This window comes from Myotis lucifugus, unplaced genomic scaffold (assembly GCF_000147115.1).
Source record: "Myotis lucifugus unplaced genomic scaffold, Myoluc2.0 scaffold_292, whole genome shotgun sequence".
Taxonomy (NCBI): Eukaryota; Metazoa; Chordata; class Mammalia; order Chiroptera; family Vespertilionidae; genus Myotis; species Myotis lucifugus.
Window position 1 is genome coordinate 631060 of NW_005871340.1, and position 20641 is coordinate 651700.

Genomic DNA, 20641 nt, shown 5'->3' on the forward strand with positions numbered 1-20641 from the left:
TTTATTGATTTCAGAGAGGAAGGGAGAGGGAGAGAGAGAGAGAAACATCAATAATGAGAAAGAACCATTGATTGGCTGCCTTCTGCACGCCCCCTACTGGGGATCAAGCCCGCAACCCGGGCACGTGCCCTTGACCAGAATTAAACCTGGGAACCTTCAGTCCGCGCAGGCTGATGCTCTATCCATTAAGCCAAACCAGCTAGGGCTCTTCATATACTTTAATCAAAAACAACATATCAGAGCAGATTGAAAGCTGGACCAGATGTGAGTATCTGTCTTCTATTAAACAAGATATCAAAGAGATTGGCAAAACTGCAAAACAATGTTTTGTGTTTTGGAAAAATAGTTATTTTTTGAGAAAAATATTTTATTTACATTAACGTATAATGAGTTTGCTATTGTCATTTTTAAAAGGAAAGTATAATTATATGTTTTTAAATATACTCAGTTTTAATCTTTAATATGCTAAATATCAGTTTATGGATATAACCCACATAAACAAAAGCTCTTTAGGGCCTCCAATATTTAAGAGTGTAAAGGAAGGAGCCCTGAGACTAAAAGTTTGCACATAGCTGTGATTTAATCCCCACAGTAGCCCTTTGGTTTTGTGTACCAGCATTATTCCCATTTTACAGGTACCAACACTGAGTCAGCACAGAGAGTCTGGGTAACTTACCCAGGCGGCTGGGAGCTTCTGAGCACATGCTCAGATCCTACAAGCTATCCATCATATTAGGGTCCTAAAGGAAGAACAGAAAGATGAACGATAACATTACAAAGGAAACCATGCAAGTGAAAGAAGAGAATGTAAGGAAATATTGGCATAATCTTGGGGTATAAAAGAAATTTCTGTGCAAAATACTAAAGATATACAGTTAGCTGTCAATAGATCAGACTACACAAAATGGTCGGCTTCTAACCAACACAGAAAAACCACAAAGGCAAATGGCAAACTGGGTAAAAATATAGTCAACCTATTTTTATTTATCATATTCAATATAGTCTTTTGTTCAAACACATGAGAAAATAAGTACATCTTGAGAGTAAAATGGACAAAAAAAAAACAACATAGAAGAAATACAATAGCCAATAAACATGAGAAAAATGGTCCCCCTGATTTGTAAGTTAAACACTGGGCATGATGGGACGCCAAGTATTGCCTATCGTGGTGTCACACGAACAGCAGGACAAAAAGCCGTGTTGATGTGGGCGCCAGGGGTCGGCTCCTTCCCAAGCACCTGTTGCCATGTGAACCAGCACAGCTCCCTGGAGACCAATCTGGCAATAATTTTAAAATACCTTAAAGTTCTTCTATCAATTGATTTCAAAGGAAATAATCAAAGATCTGGCCAAAAAGGTGTTCGGTTCAACTTTGTTTATATTAGTGAAAGACTGGAAACATCTTTCACATCAACAGTGGTCAAGCCGAATGTGCCATGGGCTCACCATGTGGTCACTGAAGCGCATGGAACGTCGGGTGAGCATCACTAATAGAATGTGCAGGGAAAGAAGTCAACATAAGCAAACGCTGTGAGTCCATTGGCCTAAAACTGAAAAACAGGCCAAATTGTGTTAAAAGTCAGACAAGAAGTCACGTCTGGAGCAGGAGGGCGGGTCGGGGGAGGGGAGTACAGGAGTCAGGTTCTGGGAGAATGCTGTTCCTTGGCCCGGGAGGGAGCTGTAGAGGCTGTGTATAGTCACATCTGGAGCAGGAGGGCAGGGGGGGGGGGGGTACAGGAGCCGGGTTCTGGGGGAAGGCTGTTCCTTGGCCGGGAGGCTGTAGAGGCTGTTCGAACTCTGTGGAGTCAGTGAGCGGGGTACTTGTAAGGTGGATCCCTTTCTGTGGCTGTGGAACCTCAATTCAAAAGTTTCCAAAGAAGAAGTAGCAGTGTATTTACTGACAGAAAAATACGAACTGTGTGCAGTTTTCTTTATTATTATTTCTTTTAGATAGAGGAACAGAAAAAGAAAGAGAGAAAGATCGATATGAGAGAAACATTAATTAGTTGCCTCCCAAATGTACCCTGACCGGGAATCGAACCCACAACCTGGGCATGTGCCCTGGCTGGGAATCGAACCCATGACCTCTCCGTGCATGGGACAATGCTAAACCAACTGAGCCACGCCAGCCAGGGCCTGTGGGTAGTTTTTTCAAAAAAGACACCAAACACTATTTCAGAGTTTTGTCGCATTAAGAAGGAGTGAGGGATCTCTCTCTCTCTCTCTCTCTCTCTCTCTCTCTCTCTCTCACACACACACACACACACAAACACACACGGGGAAAATGTCTGGAAGGCTAAATCTCTCAACATTAATGGTGAACTTTGGTTATTGCTGGGAAGTGGGAACATGTGACTTTTCTAATCTTAATGCATTTTCTCTGATTTTCTAAAATGAAGCTATACTACGTACAGAAAAGCAGAAGAAGAAAGACCTACACCAGTGATGGCGACCCTTTTGAGCTCGGCGTGTCAGCATTTTGAAAAACCCTAACTTAACTCTGGTGCCGTGTCACATATAGAAATTTTTTGATATTTGCTACCATAGTAAAACAAAGACTTATATTTCTGATATTTATTTTATACATTTAAATGCCATTTAACAAAGAAAAATCAACCAAAAAAATGAGTTTGTCATAGGTTCGCCATCACTGGCCTACACAGTGTGGCCTCTGATACCTGTAAGGTTCTGTATCAACCTTTCAGCCCCAAAGCGCCGCTGGCCCACAGGGAACGGTCAGAGGACCGAGGGTGCTCCCCAGGTGCCGCTGATGGGAAGGGAACACCTTCCCATGGAAGGAGCCAGGATACTGGAGCCAGAAGGACCTGGGCAACCACAGCGCCGTCCCCCGTCCCCCATCAGAGGCCCAGGCTGGTCCTGAGCTCTCTCAGTCTCGGTTCCCTAAGTGGACTGAGGGTCAAACCAGAACATGGAAGCCCCGGTCTGACTGCTCAGGGAAGTTCTCGCACCCAGGCTCCCCCAGGTTCCACAGAAGAAATGGAAGGCTGGGCAAATCCCCAAACCACCAGCCTGCGACTCCGGGGGACACCCACAGAGCCCCCACAACTGAGTGTGGTCCAGAGGCCTGCCTGCTGGTCCTGACCTCAGGAAGTGCCCTGCCCTCCCTGGGCCTCAGTGCCCCAGGGTAAAGAGCAGGCGAGGCATTGAACTTGACCTCTGGTAGCCTCCCTCAAGCCCCACACCCATCATTCCCATGAAACCGCCCTGTGGAAGGCTGTGGCAGGAAAGGTGGATGGCTGATCCTGACAGGAAGTGACCTCACAGGATGAGTGACAGGCCAGCATTCCATCAGGAGCCCCACCTGCTGGTGACCTTCGGGGTCATGGGAGCCAGGAGTAGGTAGGCATGCAGAGGCCAAGCAGGAAACCGGATTTACTGAGGAAGGCCAGGCACATGGCAGACCCCCGGGCGGGGAAGTGACTTCATTTCACACTCTGTCCTCCTGGCTTCCGTCCCTGGCATGGGAGGGAGTTAACCCTGAGAAGGCCATCAGGCCAGGGCACGAGAATCAGGCTCGCTCCTCTCCCCACTCCTTCCTGATCCACAGATAAGGAAACGGAGGCTCGGAGAGGCTGACCACGGGGAAGGGACCCAGGACTTTCCCCACTACACGAAGGTGCACAGAGGAAGACTCAGGAACTCAGGGGAAATCAGGAAAGGCTTCCTGGAAGAGGAGGCCAATTCTCTGTGCCTGAGGATGAGCAACCTTGGACCGACAAGAAAGGCATTCTGGCAAAGAAAGCGAAGAACCAAGATTCAAACTCGGGCCTACCTGACCCCCATGTCCAGGCTTATCCCAGCCCATCAGGCAAAACAAAACCTAAAACCTAACGCCGAAAACCCGGCCGGGGAGCTCTCAGGCCTCCGGTGGTTTCTGGCGGGGGCAGAGCTCCGCCACCTCAAACCTCCAGGGGCAGAGGGACGGGCAGCAAGAAAACACCAGGGCCCAGGAGGGGAAGGAAAATATTTTCATGTTTTTCCCTCTTCCTGTTTATCTATGCTCTCGATCCCAAGCTCCTGTTTGTTCAGGGAGAGTTCTGCCAAAAGTGACATCCTGCCATGGGCCAGGAAGCCCCTACCAGCCTTGTGCCAGGGCCACGGGGGCCCACCGCCCCCACAGACCCCTGCCCAGCCCGGGAAAGCTGCTTCATAAAGGAGCTTTCAGCAGAAGCCGGGGCCCAGGAAGGAGGACCCGAGCCAGGGAGGTGGCGCTGCTGCCAGCGTCGCCTCAGTGCCAGGTGGCACCGGTCAGCTCCGCTCTCAGCGCCGATCAGCTGCAGAGGTGACCAGAAGGACTTGAGGAAATGACTCTGAGCCTGGCCAGGGCACTGTGCCGGGCGTGGGAACGCAGAGCATGGGCTGTGCCGTGAGGCAGACGTGGCATCCAATCCTGGCTGACGGATGACTTGCTGTGTGACCTTGGCCAAGTGACTGAAATTCTCTGAGCCTAGTTCCCTTATCTGTAAAAGGAGTATAACAGAGGAACTCACCCATAAGGATGGGGTGAGGCTCACAAGAGACCACATGGGGGACGGGCAGGCACCTAGTACGTGTAAATAAACATCATTTATTCCCACTCCCACCATCAAGCTGACCGACCCCCTTACTCAGTCCTGAAGGTCTGAGGTGCCTTTAAAATGTGCTCCAAAGAACAATCACAGCCTGAAAGAGGAATGAGATCTGACACGTGCCACAATATGGATGAGCCTTGAGGACGTATGCTAAGTGTTTAAATAAGCCAGACGCAAAAGGTCAAACACTGTGTGATTCCACTTCTAGGAGGTGCGGTACCAACTTCAGAGACACAACGTAGCAGGGGGGCTGCCAGGGGCAGGGGTGGGGCGGGGAGGGAGGGAGATGGGGAGTTCGTGTTTAATGGGCACAGAGCTTCAGTTTCAGGAGATTAAAAAGTTCAGGAGGGGGTGACAGTCGCACAGCCATGGGAATGTACTTAATGCCACTGAACGGTGCAATTAAAAATGGTTGAAATGGTAAATTCTATGGTATGTATATTTACCTCAATAAAAAAAATCAAGGGCCGATTCACAAAAGATTCTTTCGATGCCCGCCTTCGTTTCTTTTCCTACGCGTGGAGAGGTCCGAGTCGAGAGGTGAGGCTGGCACGGGAAGAGCTCAAGGCGGCACCTCCCAGGGAGCCGGTCCCATCAGAGAACCCAGCGGCGGGAGCTGAGGAAAGAGACACCTGCTGCCCCCGGGGCCTGGCAGGGCTGCGAGAGGAGGTGGCCCCGAGCCAGGCTGCACCAGCCCCAGCCGGAGCCGTTCTGCAGGCTCCTGCCAATACCAGGCGGGGCTGAGCCAGACAGCCCCACGAGCACAGACTGTGCGGTGTGCAGGCCCCACTCACACCTCGCACACCCCACACACTGTCCCAGGCCAAAGACGCCGGTACAGCCCCCACGAGCCAACCCTGGCCCCTGCCTGGCCAGCCCAGAAGCCAACATCCAATAAATAACAACGCCTCCTCATCTCTCCTCATCTCCACAACCAAGGAAGGAAACTGTGACAGGCCCACTTCTCTGGGGCCAGGGATGGGGAAGAAGGGGGCGGCCAAGAGGATACTCCCAGTGCAAGGAGACAGAAAAAAAAGCATCCAGAGGCCCCCTGACCCCAGCCCGACCACCTCCCCACAGGCTGGGGTGGGGGGCAGCGGGCTGAAGCTTGGGGGTGGGTGAAATCAGAGGTGAGAATGCCTGGGGGGTGGCGTAGATTCCACCACGCGCCACGGTCTGACCTTGGGCAAGTCCCCTCCCTTTCTGGATCTTCTGAAGCCTCCTTAGTTTCCTTCTTGGTAAAACGAGGGTTCTGTCCCCTCACCCACCAAGCACTCCTGGGTATACAGCCTGGAGAAGTAAGTGCGCTCACCAAAGGGCAAGCAAGTGTTCAAAGTGTTCAGCAGCTCTTTCATAATCATCAAGACCAGTAACAAGGCAAAAGCCCACCTAGGGGGTGGGGGGAGGGGGGACACATTGTGGTACTCCCACACGATGGAATAGTACACAGCAATGAAAAAGGGGAACCTGCTGATGAATCTTACAGAGTTTATGTTGAGAGATAGAAGCCAGAAGAAGCCAGATTAAAGACAACTTATACTGTGTGGTTCCACTCACATAAAGTTCAGGAATAAGCAAGACTCATCCTCGGGAAGTCACTCCGTAGCCACTTGAGAGTGTGGGAGGATCCGGTAACTGGCAGGGAAGGGGCCCCAGGGAACACGCCAGGCCACTGGGATGTCCTATATCTCTATCTGGGTCGGGGTCACACAGGTAATTCATCTGTAACAGTTCATCAAACTCTGTTCTGATTTACTGTGTAAATTATTTCTCAATTTGCAAAACAAAATACTAACAGCTAATAACTCTGCCTTCCTCTGAGGAATGCGGCGAGGTGATACCGACAGGGGTGTGCAGAAAAGCCACAGAAAGGGTCTGGTACGTGGGCTGGGAGTCAGAAGGACCAGGGTTCAAATCCTGATGCTCCCTCTGACTGGACACATTTTTTTCAGTTTTGACTTTTTGTGGTTGCTGATTAAGATTTTTTATTACAAAAGTAATTTGTACTGACCTTCACAAGTCAAAGATGAATAAAGAAAAAGTTTATGCCCTACCCTCCAAGCCCCCTCCCAGTTGATACATATAACTCCAACCCTGTCTGTTTAATGGAGGCATGCCATTTCATTGTATCGCTACTCATTCAACAAATAAATACCAAGTATCCATTGCGTACACCAGACAGGCACAGTCCTAGCCTTTCATGGAAGGAAAAGACATTCCAACAAGGCGGGGTGGGGGGGGCGGGGAGAAGTCAGTAAGAAATACAACAGAGACACATTTTCTACATTGTGATGTGGGCTACAAGAGGCTGCGATGCTGAGATAAAAAATGAGCAAGGCAGTTGAAAGGACATATTTTAGGTATAACAATCACAAGAAGCCCTGTGCTGACATCAAAGGACAGGAAGGTTTCGGCCACGTGAAACAGCACGCCAGGCAGAGGGAGCGACGCGTGCACACGCCGAGGTGGGGAGGAACGCGGAACCGAGAGGAGACAGTGCGGTCTCCGTTGCACAATCCTACAGTCCTTGCGCGCACAGCCCGGCAGCCTAGGTTTGTAGGATGGGCCACCAACGTGCGGACTGCGTGGATAAGAAGGCATGTGCCTTTTAAACACTCTGGTAGATGTTGCCACATTACTCTTCCGAAAGGTTTTAGCATTTCACACAGAAAACAGAATTGCTTCAGAGGGCCAGTTTCCCAACAGCCTCATGGGACCGAGAAGTTATCAATCTTTTTCATCTCGCCCATGTGCAATCTCCCCACTGCCGGTCTGCAGAGTGGAGTAAACGGCAGGTCCTCCTCCTCGGGACACTGTGAGGTTCACATAAGGACTAAATCCATCTAAGCTGCTGAGCCCTGCGCCGAGCACACAGGGAAGGCTCCACAAATGGGAGCAGGCTGTTACCGTCATTTTTGAACAGGTGCCAGGAAGTTAACTAGTTCCATCATTACTAGGTAACTAGTTCCATCATTACTAGGCTAACCAGGGGAACTCCCCAAGGGGAGTGTTAAAGGCTCACCCTCACAGGGGCAGCGTGGCTGTCCATGGACCGGATAACAGGGAGGAGGGGTGGGAAACACTGGCTCAGCATGAGAGCACGTTGCTGGGAATCACAAGATCAGATTCAAAAAAGGACACATATGTAATATCCTTTGTAATACTTTAAGCAATAAAAAAATAAATAAAGTAAAAAAAAAACCAAAAAATAAATAAAAGTGAAAAAAAAAAGAGATCAGATTCAAGTCAAACTTTCTGCGATTCGGTTTCCTCGTCAATAACATGGGCTAACTCATTCCTGCTTCAAGCAGCCATTCTACAAACACTTCTGGGGCACCTACTGTGTGCGAGGTCTCATTTTAGGAGCTGACAAACAGAACAAAAATTCCTGCCTCGTACATGCTGGCTGGAGAAACAGAAATAAACTATATAAGCTAGTCAAGGATGTCAGGAGATGATACATGATGAGAAAGAAGAGAGTTATGGAGATGAGGCATGAAATGCTAGGATTCCCAGGGAGGCTTCACATTGGAGTAAAGACCTGAAGGATGTGACAAGGATGTGAGCTACGTGGCCTCTGGAGGAAAAGCATCCAGGTTGAGGGAACAGCCTGTGCAAAGGCCCTGGGGTGGGGTGTTCCCAGTGTGTCCTAAGGGGGTGGGGCAGAGGAGGCACCCAGCCAACTGGAACCATGAGGTAGCCAGTTTGGGTGGCGCAAGGAACTCGCGGGGGTCGGTATTAGATGGGGGTGTCCTGGAGGCCACAGGGGTGTCACCCTGAGTTAATGGGGAGGCAGAGAAGTACCTGGATCTGACTTTTACATTCTAACAAGGTCGCCCTAGGCTGCTGCTGCGAAGAGGCCGTGCGGGAACAGGGGGGACGCTGACAGACCTGCAAGTGCTGTGGGGCCTGGGCCGGCAAAACGGGGAAGACAAGGAAGAAGGGCTCATCTGGATCCATCCGCTGTGAACTGAAGCCAACAGGACGTGCTGTCCTGTCATTTCTGAAGATTGAGAGACACAGAGGAACCGGGGACGTCTTAGGTACTGGGCCTGAGCAACTAACTGGAGGAATGAGGTTGCCACTAACAGGGATAGGACAGACTGAGGGGGAAGTGTGAAGAGAGGATTGAACAGACAGACAGCCACGGCCTCACCCTGGCTGCAATCTCGGAAGGAAGCAGCAGGCCCTAGAGACCTACAACAAACAAGGAACTGCTCCTGAGGCCCGTGGGCCACTGGGGAAGACAATACGAAACACAGGAAGGGAAGAGTGGATCAGAAGGGAAGTCAGCGTGGTACACCTGTCTTGCTACAAGCTTTGCTGTCCACAGAGCCCAGGTCACGGTCAAGGCTGCTGCTCACGGGCTTGTATCACAGGTGGGGAAACTGACTCCTACAGTGAGTACCATTTAGAAGCCAGAAAGGGCCAGGATGAGCTAAGGGGGTGGGTGGGATGGCACCCAGCGAGCCCATTTAGTTCCTACAGCTCCCACCTACCACCCCAAACAAGGACCATGAAGCTGGGGCCCAGTGTCCCCAACACCCAGGACGTCTGCAGGACCCCAAGAGGCAATGCAGGGCCCTGGGTTTTCCGGAGCCAAGAACATGACTCAGTCCAGACTCCATGGATGTCTGCTTTGGTATCTGTGAGATCTTTTTTTAAGTCGGGATTTAATTCACATATCATAAAATTACATGTTTAAAGTATACAACTCAGTGGTATTTTGTACATCCACAATGCTGTGCGACCATCACCTCTAATTCCAGAATATCAAACCCAAAAAGTTAAGCACAGAATTACCATATGGCCCAGCAATTCCGCTTCTAGGTATTTACCCAAGAGAATGAAAGCAAGTATCCAAACAAACACTTGCACACCCAAGTTCACAGCAGTACCCGTCCCAATCACCACAGAGAGAAACAATCCAAATGTCCATCAACTGATAAATGGATAAACAAAATTTGGTGTGTGAATACAATGGAATATACACACACACACATATTCACTCTTCAGCTATAAAAAGGAACGAAGCACAGCTACATGCTACAGTGTAGATCAGTGGTTCCCAAACTTATTTGGCCTACCGCCCCCTTTCCAGAAAAAATATTACTCAGCCCCTGGAAATTAATTTTTTTTAAATTTTAATAGCAGTTACTCATCGCCCCCAAATGCACCTGTGGCCATCACCGCCTCCCTGGATCGCTGCAGCGCCCACCGGGGGGTGGTAGCGCCCACTTTGGGAATCACTGGTGTAGATGAACCTTGATAACATTATTCTAAGTGAAAGAAGCCAGATACAAAAGGTCACATATTGTGTAACTTCATTCATATGAAATATCCAGAACAGTTAAATCCATGGAGACCAGAATAGAGATTAGTGGTTACCAGAGCTGGGAAGCGGGGTGGGAGTGGGGGTGGGGGTGGGGATGAGGGATCTGGAATGACCGCTTAATCGACATAGTTTCCTTTTGAGGTGATGAGAATGTTTTGGATGTTCAACATCACTAACAAGGAAATGCACATCAAAACTACAAAGTGATATTACCTCATGCCTGTCATGGCTATTATTTAAAAAAAGATAAGTGTTGGCAAGGATGTAGAGCAACTGGAACAGTTATACACTGTTGGCAAGAATGTAAAATGGTGCAGCCACTATGGAAAGTAGTATGAAGGGTCCTCAAAAATTTATAGTAGAGCTACCCTATGATCCAGCAATCATTCCATTTCTGGGTATTCACCCCACTTTGAAATCAGGATCTCAAAGAGATATTAGTCACCCATGCAGCACTGCTCACAATGGCCAAGAGATGGAGGCAACCCTAGTGTATGTGTGTCTGTGTGTATATATACATGTGTTTATATATAGGTGTGTGTTTATATATACACACATATATGTGTATATATATATGCAAATATAGGTTCACAGTTGTATTATTTATTTGTATTACAACTGTAAACCTACTTTTAACCATCCCATGTATATACACACACCACATTTTCTTTATACACACACTCACGCACGCACCCACACTGGAATATTATTCAGTCTTAAGAAAGGAGATTCTGCAATATGATACAACAGGGATGACCCTTAAGCACATTATGCTAAGTGAAATAAGCCACCAGTCACAGAACGACAAAGACTGCAAGATTCCACATAGATGAGGAATCTAAAGTAGTCAAATTCATATAGACTCCAAGAATGGAGTGGTGGTTGCCAGGGGCTGGGCGATGGGGAGTTGCTAATCACCAGACATAAAGTTCCAGTTAAACAAGAAGAGTAAGTTCTAGAGATCCGCTGAGCAACACTGTCCGTGCAGGCAACAGTCCCGGATTGCACACTTTAAAAATGTGTTAGGGAGATAGATCTCAATAAAATAAAAAATGTTAAATGTTTGGAATTAGATAGAGGTGATGGTTGGTTTGCCCAGTATTGTGAATGTCCTAATTACCAATGAATTGCACATTTTAAGATAGTTAACGTTTACACTAGGGGATCTCACCTCAATTTTAAGAAAAAGGTAACGAGAGCCAACCCTGGGCCATCTGCATACCGCCCTGCCGTGCAACTTGGCCTCCAGTCCCGTTTACAATCCAGTTCCTCTCCGTGAAGGCCAAACGACATCATCGCGCACAGCACAAACAAAGGTTGTGGTTCAACAGAAGAGGGGGTGGGGTGGGGGACTGAGCCACCCATCGCCCCTGCAGCCTGGATGTCCCCAATTCAAGGGCCCAGCCTCTTAGCAGTCGGGACCATGCTCACGTTGAGACCATCTGTGTGAACTGGGAAAGCCCATCTCTGCCTGTGCCAAATTCCTGATTCCCACAAGAAGTGGGCTTAAGGTCGACTATGTACAGATCCAATAACGCCTCTATTCCGCCCGCATCTTCAATCACACAAGCCAGCTTTCCCGGTACCAAGCGATGCACTATGGAAACAGACACTTGGGCTCAAATGCGGATAATCAGAATTACCCCAAACTATCCAACCAGCCCAACACTATTAATGTCACTCTGTCTAGCAGGCTCAGGTGACAGGGACAGGGAGACAGAAGAAGCCTGGAGCACAGCTCCCTACTATCAACCCAACACTAGCAACTGGAGTTGCTATTTACAGCTTTCCATTTGAAATGCATTGGCTTTCTGGTTTTATTAGTATTTCATGTTTATTTTATAGTTATATAAAAACTATGTAAATATAAGGCACTTTATCTGGTTTTATATTTGTACACATTTAACTTATCCTATATAATAAAAGGCTAATATGCAAATCAACCAAAAGGTGGAACAACCGGTCGCTATGATGCACACTGACCACCAGGGGGAAGACGCTCAATGCAGGAGCTGCCCCCTACCGGTCAGTGCGCTCCCACAGGGGGGGCACCGCTCAGCCAGAAGCCGGGCTCATGGCTGGCAAGCACAGCAGTGATGGCGGGAGCCTCTCCCACCTCTGTGGCAGCACTAAGGATGTCTGTCCGACTGCCGGCAGTCGGACATCCCCCAAGGGCTCCTGGACTACAAGAGGGTGCAGGCTGGGCTGAGAGACACCCCCGCTCCCCGAGTGCATGAATTGCATGCACCGGGTCTCTAGTATTCCAATAAGAAAAGTTAAGTAAGTAAGGCTTTTTTCTTTCCTTTAAAAGGGAGTCCACACACACACACACACACACACACACACACACACACACCATACTGTATGATTCCATTTATGTGAAATGTCCAGAAGAAGCAAATCTATGGAGACAGAAAGTGGATTCTGGGCTGGGGGTGGGGAGTGACAACTAAAGGTACAGGGTGTCTTCTGGGTTGGTGACAACGCTGTAAAATTAGACCGCAGTGTCAGGTGCACAACTCCGAATATACTAAAAGCCACTGAATTGTATGCTTTAAATGGGTGGATTGTATGGCATGCGAATTAGATCTCAATAAAGCTATTTTTGAAAGGGGGAAGGTCCACCTACTACCCAGGAATGAGCAGCACTAAGCTGGAGAAATCACCGAAAACAAGCCCACCTACTGATAGCTTCTCTCCCAGGCCCACCCGTCTCTCCCTCCCCATAGACCATCCTCCAGGGCCCGGAGAAGGAGGTGAAGGTGAAACCCTGACTCACCAGCCAAGGCCATCCTGGGTGAGCAGTGGGCTGCCCTGCACACCACACAGGATGCCTGCCTCCTGGAACTCACTTCGCACAACAGTAGAAGACACGACTCTGAATTATTAAACTAGGAAAAACTTAAAATGACGAAAACCACCGGTGTTAGGAAGTGTGCAGGAATGTGGGTCGTAGTCACACGATGGCAGTGTCACGGAAAGGAGCACGACAATACAGATGCAGAGCCTCCGTGACCCAGCCGGCTGGGGCCAGGGCTGAGCCAGGAGCCTGCAAATCTGAGCACAGGCACCCCCTTCCTCAGGAGGCTGGAGACATCCCCACCCTCCACACGCGCGCACACACACACACACACACACACACACACGGGGCAAAGCCTGCCAGTCAAGAGAGCATCGCATCAGTGGGACCCCAAGCAGCAAGCAGGGAGGCCTCAGGGGTCTGTCCTCTGGTGACTCAACAGATCGCTCTCTCCTTGAGCCTACTCCTTCCAGAGACACTTGGAAGAGACAGGAAGAGGAAGCCCCTGCTGCGGCCACTGGGTGGAAGGCAGGGGTGGAAGGCACGTCCCCCCACACACCAACTTGTCTGCACCCACGACAGGGGGCAAAAGAATGGCCCCTTTTATTCCAACGCCTCCCTCCTCCAGAAACCTGCTCTGAATGACCACCCCAGGAAGCTTTCATTCTGTCTCACTGAGCCCCAGCTCAGAGCCCGGGGGGAGGTGGACACCCCCATCTCCCAGCCCTCAGCTCAGGGGGAAGTTTCCCAGGAAATGTGCTCAGGTTCCGGGGACTGACGGCTACGCGAATAGGTGGGTCCCAGGGCCATGGACCAAGTGTGATCCCGTTCATATGCCCCCATCAAAAACTATACACAGTCACATAGAGGCCCAGGAAAAAGACCGAGGCATAGTCAGCTAGTGCTGACAGCGTTAACCTCCAGTGAAGAGAGGAGGGAGGGGGAAGGGGGCTTTTTACATTGTACTCTCCATGAAGCTACTCCTTGAATCTTTCATAAAGATCATTGCTTTATATAATTTTTTAATTGAAAACATATTCAAGAGCAGGGTGGGCGTCCATCAACTGAAACTTGATCAGCAAGCTCCCTCCATCCTCAGGAACACTGCTCAGCAATGAAAAAGGAACTCACTGCCAAAACATGCAGCACAGTGAACACATCTCAAGAAATCACGTTGAGTAAAGAGGCCAGACAGGCCCTAGCTGGTTTGGCTCAGTGGATAGAGCATAGCCTGCGGACTGAAGGATCCCAGGTTCGATTCCGGTCAAGGGCACATGCCAGGGTTGTGGGCTCGGTCCCCTCACACTTGCAGGAGGCAGCTGATCATGATTCTCTCTCATCGTTGATGTTTCTATCTCTCTCTCCCTCTCCCTTCCTCTCTGAAACCAATAAAATTTTTTTTAAAAAGAAAGAAGCCAGACATAAAAGACTACCTATTATATGAGTCCACTGATGTGAAAATCCAGGGAAAAACGAAGCCACAGTGACAGAAAGGAGATAATTGGGCCTGAGATCAGGGGTGGGGGTGGTGACTGACTGCAAGGACCACAGGAACCTTCTGGGTGATGGAAGTGTCCTCAGACCTGACTGAGGTGGTGGCTACACGCCCATGACATTCACCAACACTCACCCAGCTGGGTGCTTAGAATGGGAAAACGTTATGGTATATTTACCTCAATAAAAAATGTTAAGTAAGGGAGAGGAGGGAATGGGGAGTAACTGCTTAACAGGTATGGGTTTTCCTTCGAGTAAGGAAGCTGTTTTAGAAATTGATAGAGCAGCAGTCACATGGCATTGTAAAAGGTACTCGATGCCACTGAATTGCACACTGGAAAGCGGTTACTTTTATAGCACGTGAATGTCACTTCAATTTGAGACATTTTTAAAGGTAAACAAGTAAAAACTTATTACACCCATTTTGCAGACGAGAACACTGGGCTCAGAGGAAGCAGTCCACTGCCAGCCCAGGGCTTTAGAGCTCTCAACCCCGGGGCCCATCTCCAGGGAGGCCCCTCTCTCTGGGGCATTCCCCACAGGTCCTGGAGGGCACCAGCAGAGCAGCACCTGCAGGAGGCTCCCACGTTCATGAGCTCCATCAACAGACAGGCTGCATGGAGGGCAGGGAGAGAACACCCCTAAGAAGGTGGTCAAACTAAGGCTAAAGCACCGCAGGGCAAGGACGCGTGTGTGGAGGGGGCCCCATCAGATGCAGGCGGAGCGAGGTCTTCGAGGCCCTGCCAAGAGGGCCCTGGGGTGCTAACGGAGCTGCTCCCGGAGAGTGAAGAGGTCAGTACAACCCCGGGACCCAGGAGGAAGGCCCCAGTAACCACCGGGCAGCAGTGGAAGGGGACACATCCACCGGCCCCTTTGTGACCAGCAGGAGAAGGGTTAACTCTTTCATGGGGTCTACAATTCCAGGAAGAGGAAAAGGGGAGGAGAAATTCCCTCTGTGCTTTCTAAACGGATTCTTCAAAACCACCTGCAGATAGGCAGGCCCTGGGCTCAGCGGCCCCAGAGGCTGGCACGGCCCAAGGTCATCTGAGGGCACCCACCTCTCTCCCCTCACGTTGGCCCAGCCTCATGGGCTTCTCATGGGCGAGGGCAGGAAGCCCAGCAGTGGGCCCACAGCCCTCCCGGCACCACACCCTCCCTCCTCCCGGAATTTCCGAAAGCCCTAGCTCCCTGGGAACCCGCAGGGTCATCAGCGACACACCCAATTCCCAGATGCTCCCCGCTGCCTGCATGCGCGTGTAGGTAACCCCAGATGACCCATGTCTCTCTCATCGAGTACCCCAGACCAAACAGGGGTAGCCTACGGGAAATACACAAAAGCAATTTCTGAAGTCCAGAAATTCCACTATTGGACACTCGCTCCTTAGGAAAGGCTAAGGAGTTTTCAAAGGCTTCAGTTTATTGAAAGGTAGGGGAGGAGGACTTATTAACCCACGGGTGTCTGGACTAAGAGCGAAAATAGGCATGTTGATCTTGGGGCAGGGGCAGTCTGAAGCCCCAGCTCAAAAACGAGGGGCCCCCGGGAGGGCTGACAGCATTTATAAGAAGTTAGGGGAGTCCCTGGAGAAGGGGAAACCGAGAATGCGATTTCTAAAAGGGAAGGGAGAAGAATTCTGATGGACCTCCAGCCCTTGTCCTAACAGGGAAACCAGGGCTGCCTCAGAGCCCAGAGTGGGAGGGACAGAAGGCCCAACATGCAGGGTTTTTCCTCACAGGCCAGGGGTGCTGGGGTAGAACCCTCACCAGATCCGCGGATCTGTTCATGTACCCTATACACACCAAGCTTGTCACACCTTTGCAGGGGCTGCTCTCTCTGCTTGGGAAGCCTTCCCTCACACTTGCAAGCTTTTGGCCATCCTTCAAAGCCCACCTGCAGCGTCACGCTGCCCCCACGCAAGCCATTCCCTGCCTCCAGCTCCACGCATAGCCAGCACAGACCCTGTGACGGTACCCGGCGGGTACAGCATAATGTACACACGTGCCTCTCTTACCGGGCAGGGGCCGACTCGCACTCACCTCTGCTCCCCTCACCTCATACTGAACCCCGAGCCAGAAACCCCAATCAAGAGGCATCCTGGTGCCTTCCCACCAGGAGGCACCATGCAAGCACCCGGGCCTCTCTGGCCTCACAGTTCTCTCCCTCCGCTGAGTGACAACAGAAGCACCTAGCTTACTGAGCATTTACTCCGAGCCACATGCTACCACCTGTGCTCTCCAAGCACCACCTCCTTTCATCCTGAGACCTTTAAAACAGTTATCATTACTCCTGTTACACAAGAGAATCAGGCACAGAGAGGTTACGTGAGCTGCCCAGGGGCACACAGCTAGTGAGGGAAAGAGCAGACGTTTGGTGTGGTTCCAGACCCACTGGGGAGACAGCAAGATGCTGGGGGGGGGGGTCGCTGTCAAGACAAGTTCTTAGTGAAAGAGGAACCTTCTCTCCTCAGGTTCCAGCCAAAGACCTGGGGAGAGCAGCAGTGCCACCCCCCTCCCTCCGAACCGAGCCTGCCGCTTCCAGGCCCTTCCCCATTCTGAGTGCCAGTTACAGGAAACATAAAAGGCCCATCTGCAAGTTCCTTGGCCCCGGACCAGGGAGGTGCGCGGCTGCCCACTGGGAGGCAGAGCCATGATTTGGGGATATTCTTAGCAAACCACTGGCTCCCCTCCCAGAGGCCCAGAAGGCAGCAGGCCCTGTCTGCCGTTTCCCGACCCTGCGTGGAGGTCCCGCAGAGCTCAGGAGTGGCTGGTGGGCAGGGGTGAGGACAAAGCCCTCCAGCTTTCCAACAAGCGGTGCCTGCATGCCCAGCCTTCCCAGGGCCGGGCACCTGGCTGCTGGGGCAGCTCTGCAGTCCTGGCCCAGGCTCACCATCAAAGCTCCACTGACCGAGACTCGGTGCCAGACCCTGGACCACATGCGTTCCCCAGGTTGTCTGCCATTTAACCCTCACAGCACCCCCAAGGGCTGGGGTCACTGGCCCCACTTTTTAATAACAAGTTTCATTTAAGTGAGTTATTTAAGACATTAAGTAATTTGCCCAGGGTCATACAGAGAGTTCATGTCAAGCTGTATCTAGAGCAGGGGTGGGCAAACTTTTTGACTCGAGGGCCACAATGGGTTCTTAAACTGGACCGGAGGGCCGGAACAAAAGCATGGATGGAGTGTTTGTGTGAACTAATATAAATTCAAAGTAAACATCGTTACATAAAAGGGTACGGTCTTTTTTTTTTTTTTTAGTTTTATTCATTTCAAACGGGCCGGATCCGGCCCACGGGCCGTAGTTTGCGCACGGCTGATCTAGACTCTGGGCTGGCTCCCAGTCTCCAGGGTGGGCAGATTGTAGCCAGAGGTAGGAGGCCCCCTTCCCTGCCCAAGCCCAGGGAGGTGCAGTCCACACGGGAGAACAATGGTTTCATCAAGGACCCCACAGCATGGCTACACTCTCTCTCTACCAGGATGGTCCCTTCCATGCCAGACACCCTCAGGCTTGGGCTCAGAAGGAGAGTCCCCAGCCAGATCCCCCTGTCCCTGCCCCCGACACAGGACACAGCCTCTCTTCTGGAGACTCAGGAAAGATGAGACTCAAAGGTTCAGGGAGCCCTGCTCATGCTAAGGTATGCATCCAGCCCCTGTTACTAGGGAGTGAGGAGGTCAAATGATTCTCAGAGCCAGACAGGGAATACTGAGCCCTCTGGGATCTTCAAACCCGAGTGGGGGTCTAGAGATGAAGCCACCCCACAAAGCACCTGCACCATCACCCCAAGCAGGACCAGTTCCGAGCATTGCTGCCACATGGAGTCATGGGACAACTGAGCGGTACCCACCTCAGACTGCATCTCAGTACCCACCTCTGTGGGGTCCTGGCCTCTGCTGTCAGGTGACTCAGCAGGTACAGGTGTCTGTCTCCCCGGGGAGCCCATAGCCACCTCCATGTCTGCCCAGGTACTCAAGCCACTTCTATGTGGCTTCACCCATGTCTTGTGCCCATGAATGTCAGCTCACATCCATGTTGGCAGCCCAAATGTCTGCACACTTACACATCTGCCTCCCATGTGTGTGTATGGGGGGGGGTGCAAATCCCAGTGAAGGAGCAGATCTGTCTACGTAGTATCTGTGGCCCATGTTTCTGTGTTCACACTGCCTGCCCCTATACACATCTTGCCCACCTCCATCGTCTTCCTGTCTGTCGTCATGTCTCTATCCAGCGTCTGTCTGCCCACGCACTACAAACCTGAGTACACATACATCTCTGCTCACACAGCATTCCCCACCTGTGCCCGGGTGAACCACGTGTGCCACCTGTTCAGAGTGGGTGGGCATGTTCACCCCAGTGCTCACAGTGCTGGCCAAGGCTGCGGGGTGAGCTCAGCAGCTCCCACTCCTACAACAGCGCCCAAGGCTGCGGGCACACACTGCCACCTCCGCAAAGTCTTCCAGAAAAGCAGAAACGTGCCAGGGGATGTTGGGGGAGGGCAGAGCCCCAGACACAACAGAACCTCAGAAGAACCTCAGACGTGAGGTCAGCGCTGCCCCGGGTACCTCCCACCTCAAGCCAGCCCTGCCCAACCCACCCACCTCCAACACCCCAACCCCAACACCCATGGCCAGTGAATGCAGAGTGCCTGTCTGCACTCACAGGAAACAGTGTCTGGTTCAGAGCCTCCTCCAACCTCATCCCCAGCCCCAGCAACAGAGGCTCTTAAGAAAGGAAGTGAGGACTTCCTCCCGGCTGGCCTCTGAACCTCCAATAAGGCTGGATCTAGACCCCAAACCTCAAAGGTCCCAGGGCAGCTGGGAGAGTCCGTGCTCAGCCTGAACCCAGAAGTCCAGAGTTTCTTCAGAAATCTACCAGCAGGAAAAAAAACACGTGGGAGGGGGGGGATGGAGGAACATATGCATATGAAGGGGATGCCTGAGCCCTCCCGCTGCCCCTGTCCCTAGGGGTGGGGGTGGGGGTGGGGGGGTAGGGGGGAAGATGGCCTCATTATTAGCAGGTAAGTAGGAAGGGTGGGTATGGGGCCGGAATGTTTTAAGCGTAACTTGCATGATTGCAAGAGAACTGGACCCCAACCCCCATCTCCCCCTGAAAGCAGCCTGTCACTCATTTAGCAATGAATCATGTGTGGCCTCTTGGCTTTTACACTATCATTACTAGTCCGGGGCTGGTATGGAAGCCCCATATCAGCAAACTGGTTTCTGCCTTATCTTCCCCAAAGGGGCTGAGCCACCAGAGGACACAACCCTCCAACTCCTCCCACACTGCCATCCTCCCAGGCAGAGCCCCGTGCCTGGCATGTAAGAGGCACTTGGTCGCTGGGTCAGGTTGCTCAGCAAAAAAGCCAGGGGGTTCGTCGCTGGGCCGCTGGTTGGGAAGGTAAAGAACCCCAGAAGCTTGATGAAAGCAGGAAGATGTCTTCCTTCTTCCACCTCTGACTCCCCGGGAGAGACCACGTTCCAGCCATCCCGGCCTCTTTCAATGAGGCAGCAGGTCTGCCCCACACCATCCTCTGCTTCCTGGCAGGTGGGGGTGGCTCTCCTGGGAGCCCCAGGCTGGCAGAGGGCGAGGGCCAGAGTGGCCCCGAATCAACGCTTGTGCCCACTGGTACCTCTGGGCTCTCCCCCTTCCACAGGCCTCAAGCCCCCAACGTATGAGCCCCGGGGACCCCAAGTGTGGATCAGGAGACAGCTTCCCTCCCTCCCCGCCACGACGCGGGAAGCCCAGCGCAGGGGCCACCCCCAGCTCTAGCGGTGAAGGGTGGAGGTGTTGCCAGCCCACGTCTAACCGGGAGCAAGGAAAACCCCGGGAGAGAGGTTAGCCCAGAGCGCGACAAACAAAACGACCCGGGATCCGCTCACAGTTTAGTGCGTGCCGTCCCGCTCCCTCCCGGGCACCAATCCCGTGCGCGTCTGGGTGGGGGCCCATCTCCTCTCCCCTCCTTCCCGGGAGCCCAGAGAGGCCGAGCTCCCGGGGATGCCGAGTGGGTGGTCGGAGCAGCCTGGGGGTGCGGAGGGGAAAGGGGGTCCTGGATCTGCCCTACCCTCGCCCGCGTGGGTACCTGCCAGCCTGCGGTGGGCGCGCTGCGCCGGGACTGCGGGCGCCGAGTCGGGCAGCGGCGGGGCGAGCCCGGCGCGGGCTCCGGCTCCGGCTCGCTCCTCCCCACCTCCCCAGCCCATCCGCGGGCAGCGGCGGCTCCGGAGGCGGGCGGGCCGGGCGCGACGCGGGGCAGTCACCAGAGCTGGAGCCCGCGCTCGCCGCGTTGGCAGCAGCGCGACCCCAGCCTGCGCTTCACTGGGGTCCTCGCGCCTCGCGCCACAACGTCACAGGGGCCGAATTATGTTGGGGTGGAGGGGGTAACGGGGCAACCCTCCACACCACAGAGAGTGTTTCTCTCCACAATCTATTA

General features: G+C 52.1%; 1 protein-coding gene across 1 annotated transcript in view; it reads right to left on the bottom strand.

The window, feature by feature from the left end:
- The window catches only part of PALD1 (phosphatase domain containing, paladin 1), a 66603-nt gene extending 46210 nt beyond the window's left edge, over positions 1-20393 (bottom strand). Inside the window, exon 1 of the mRNA XM_023763585.1 lies at positions 20294-20393. The gene's annotated coding sequence lies outside the window, so the exon portion shown is untranslated. The remainder of the gene's footprint in view (positions 1-20293) is intronic.
- Positions 20394-20641: the final 248 nt, after the last annotated feature.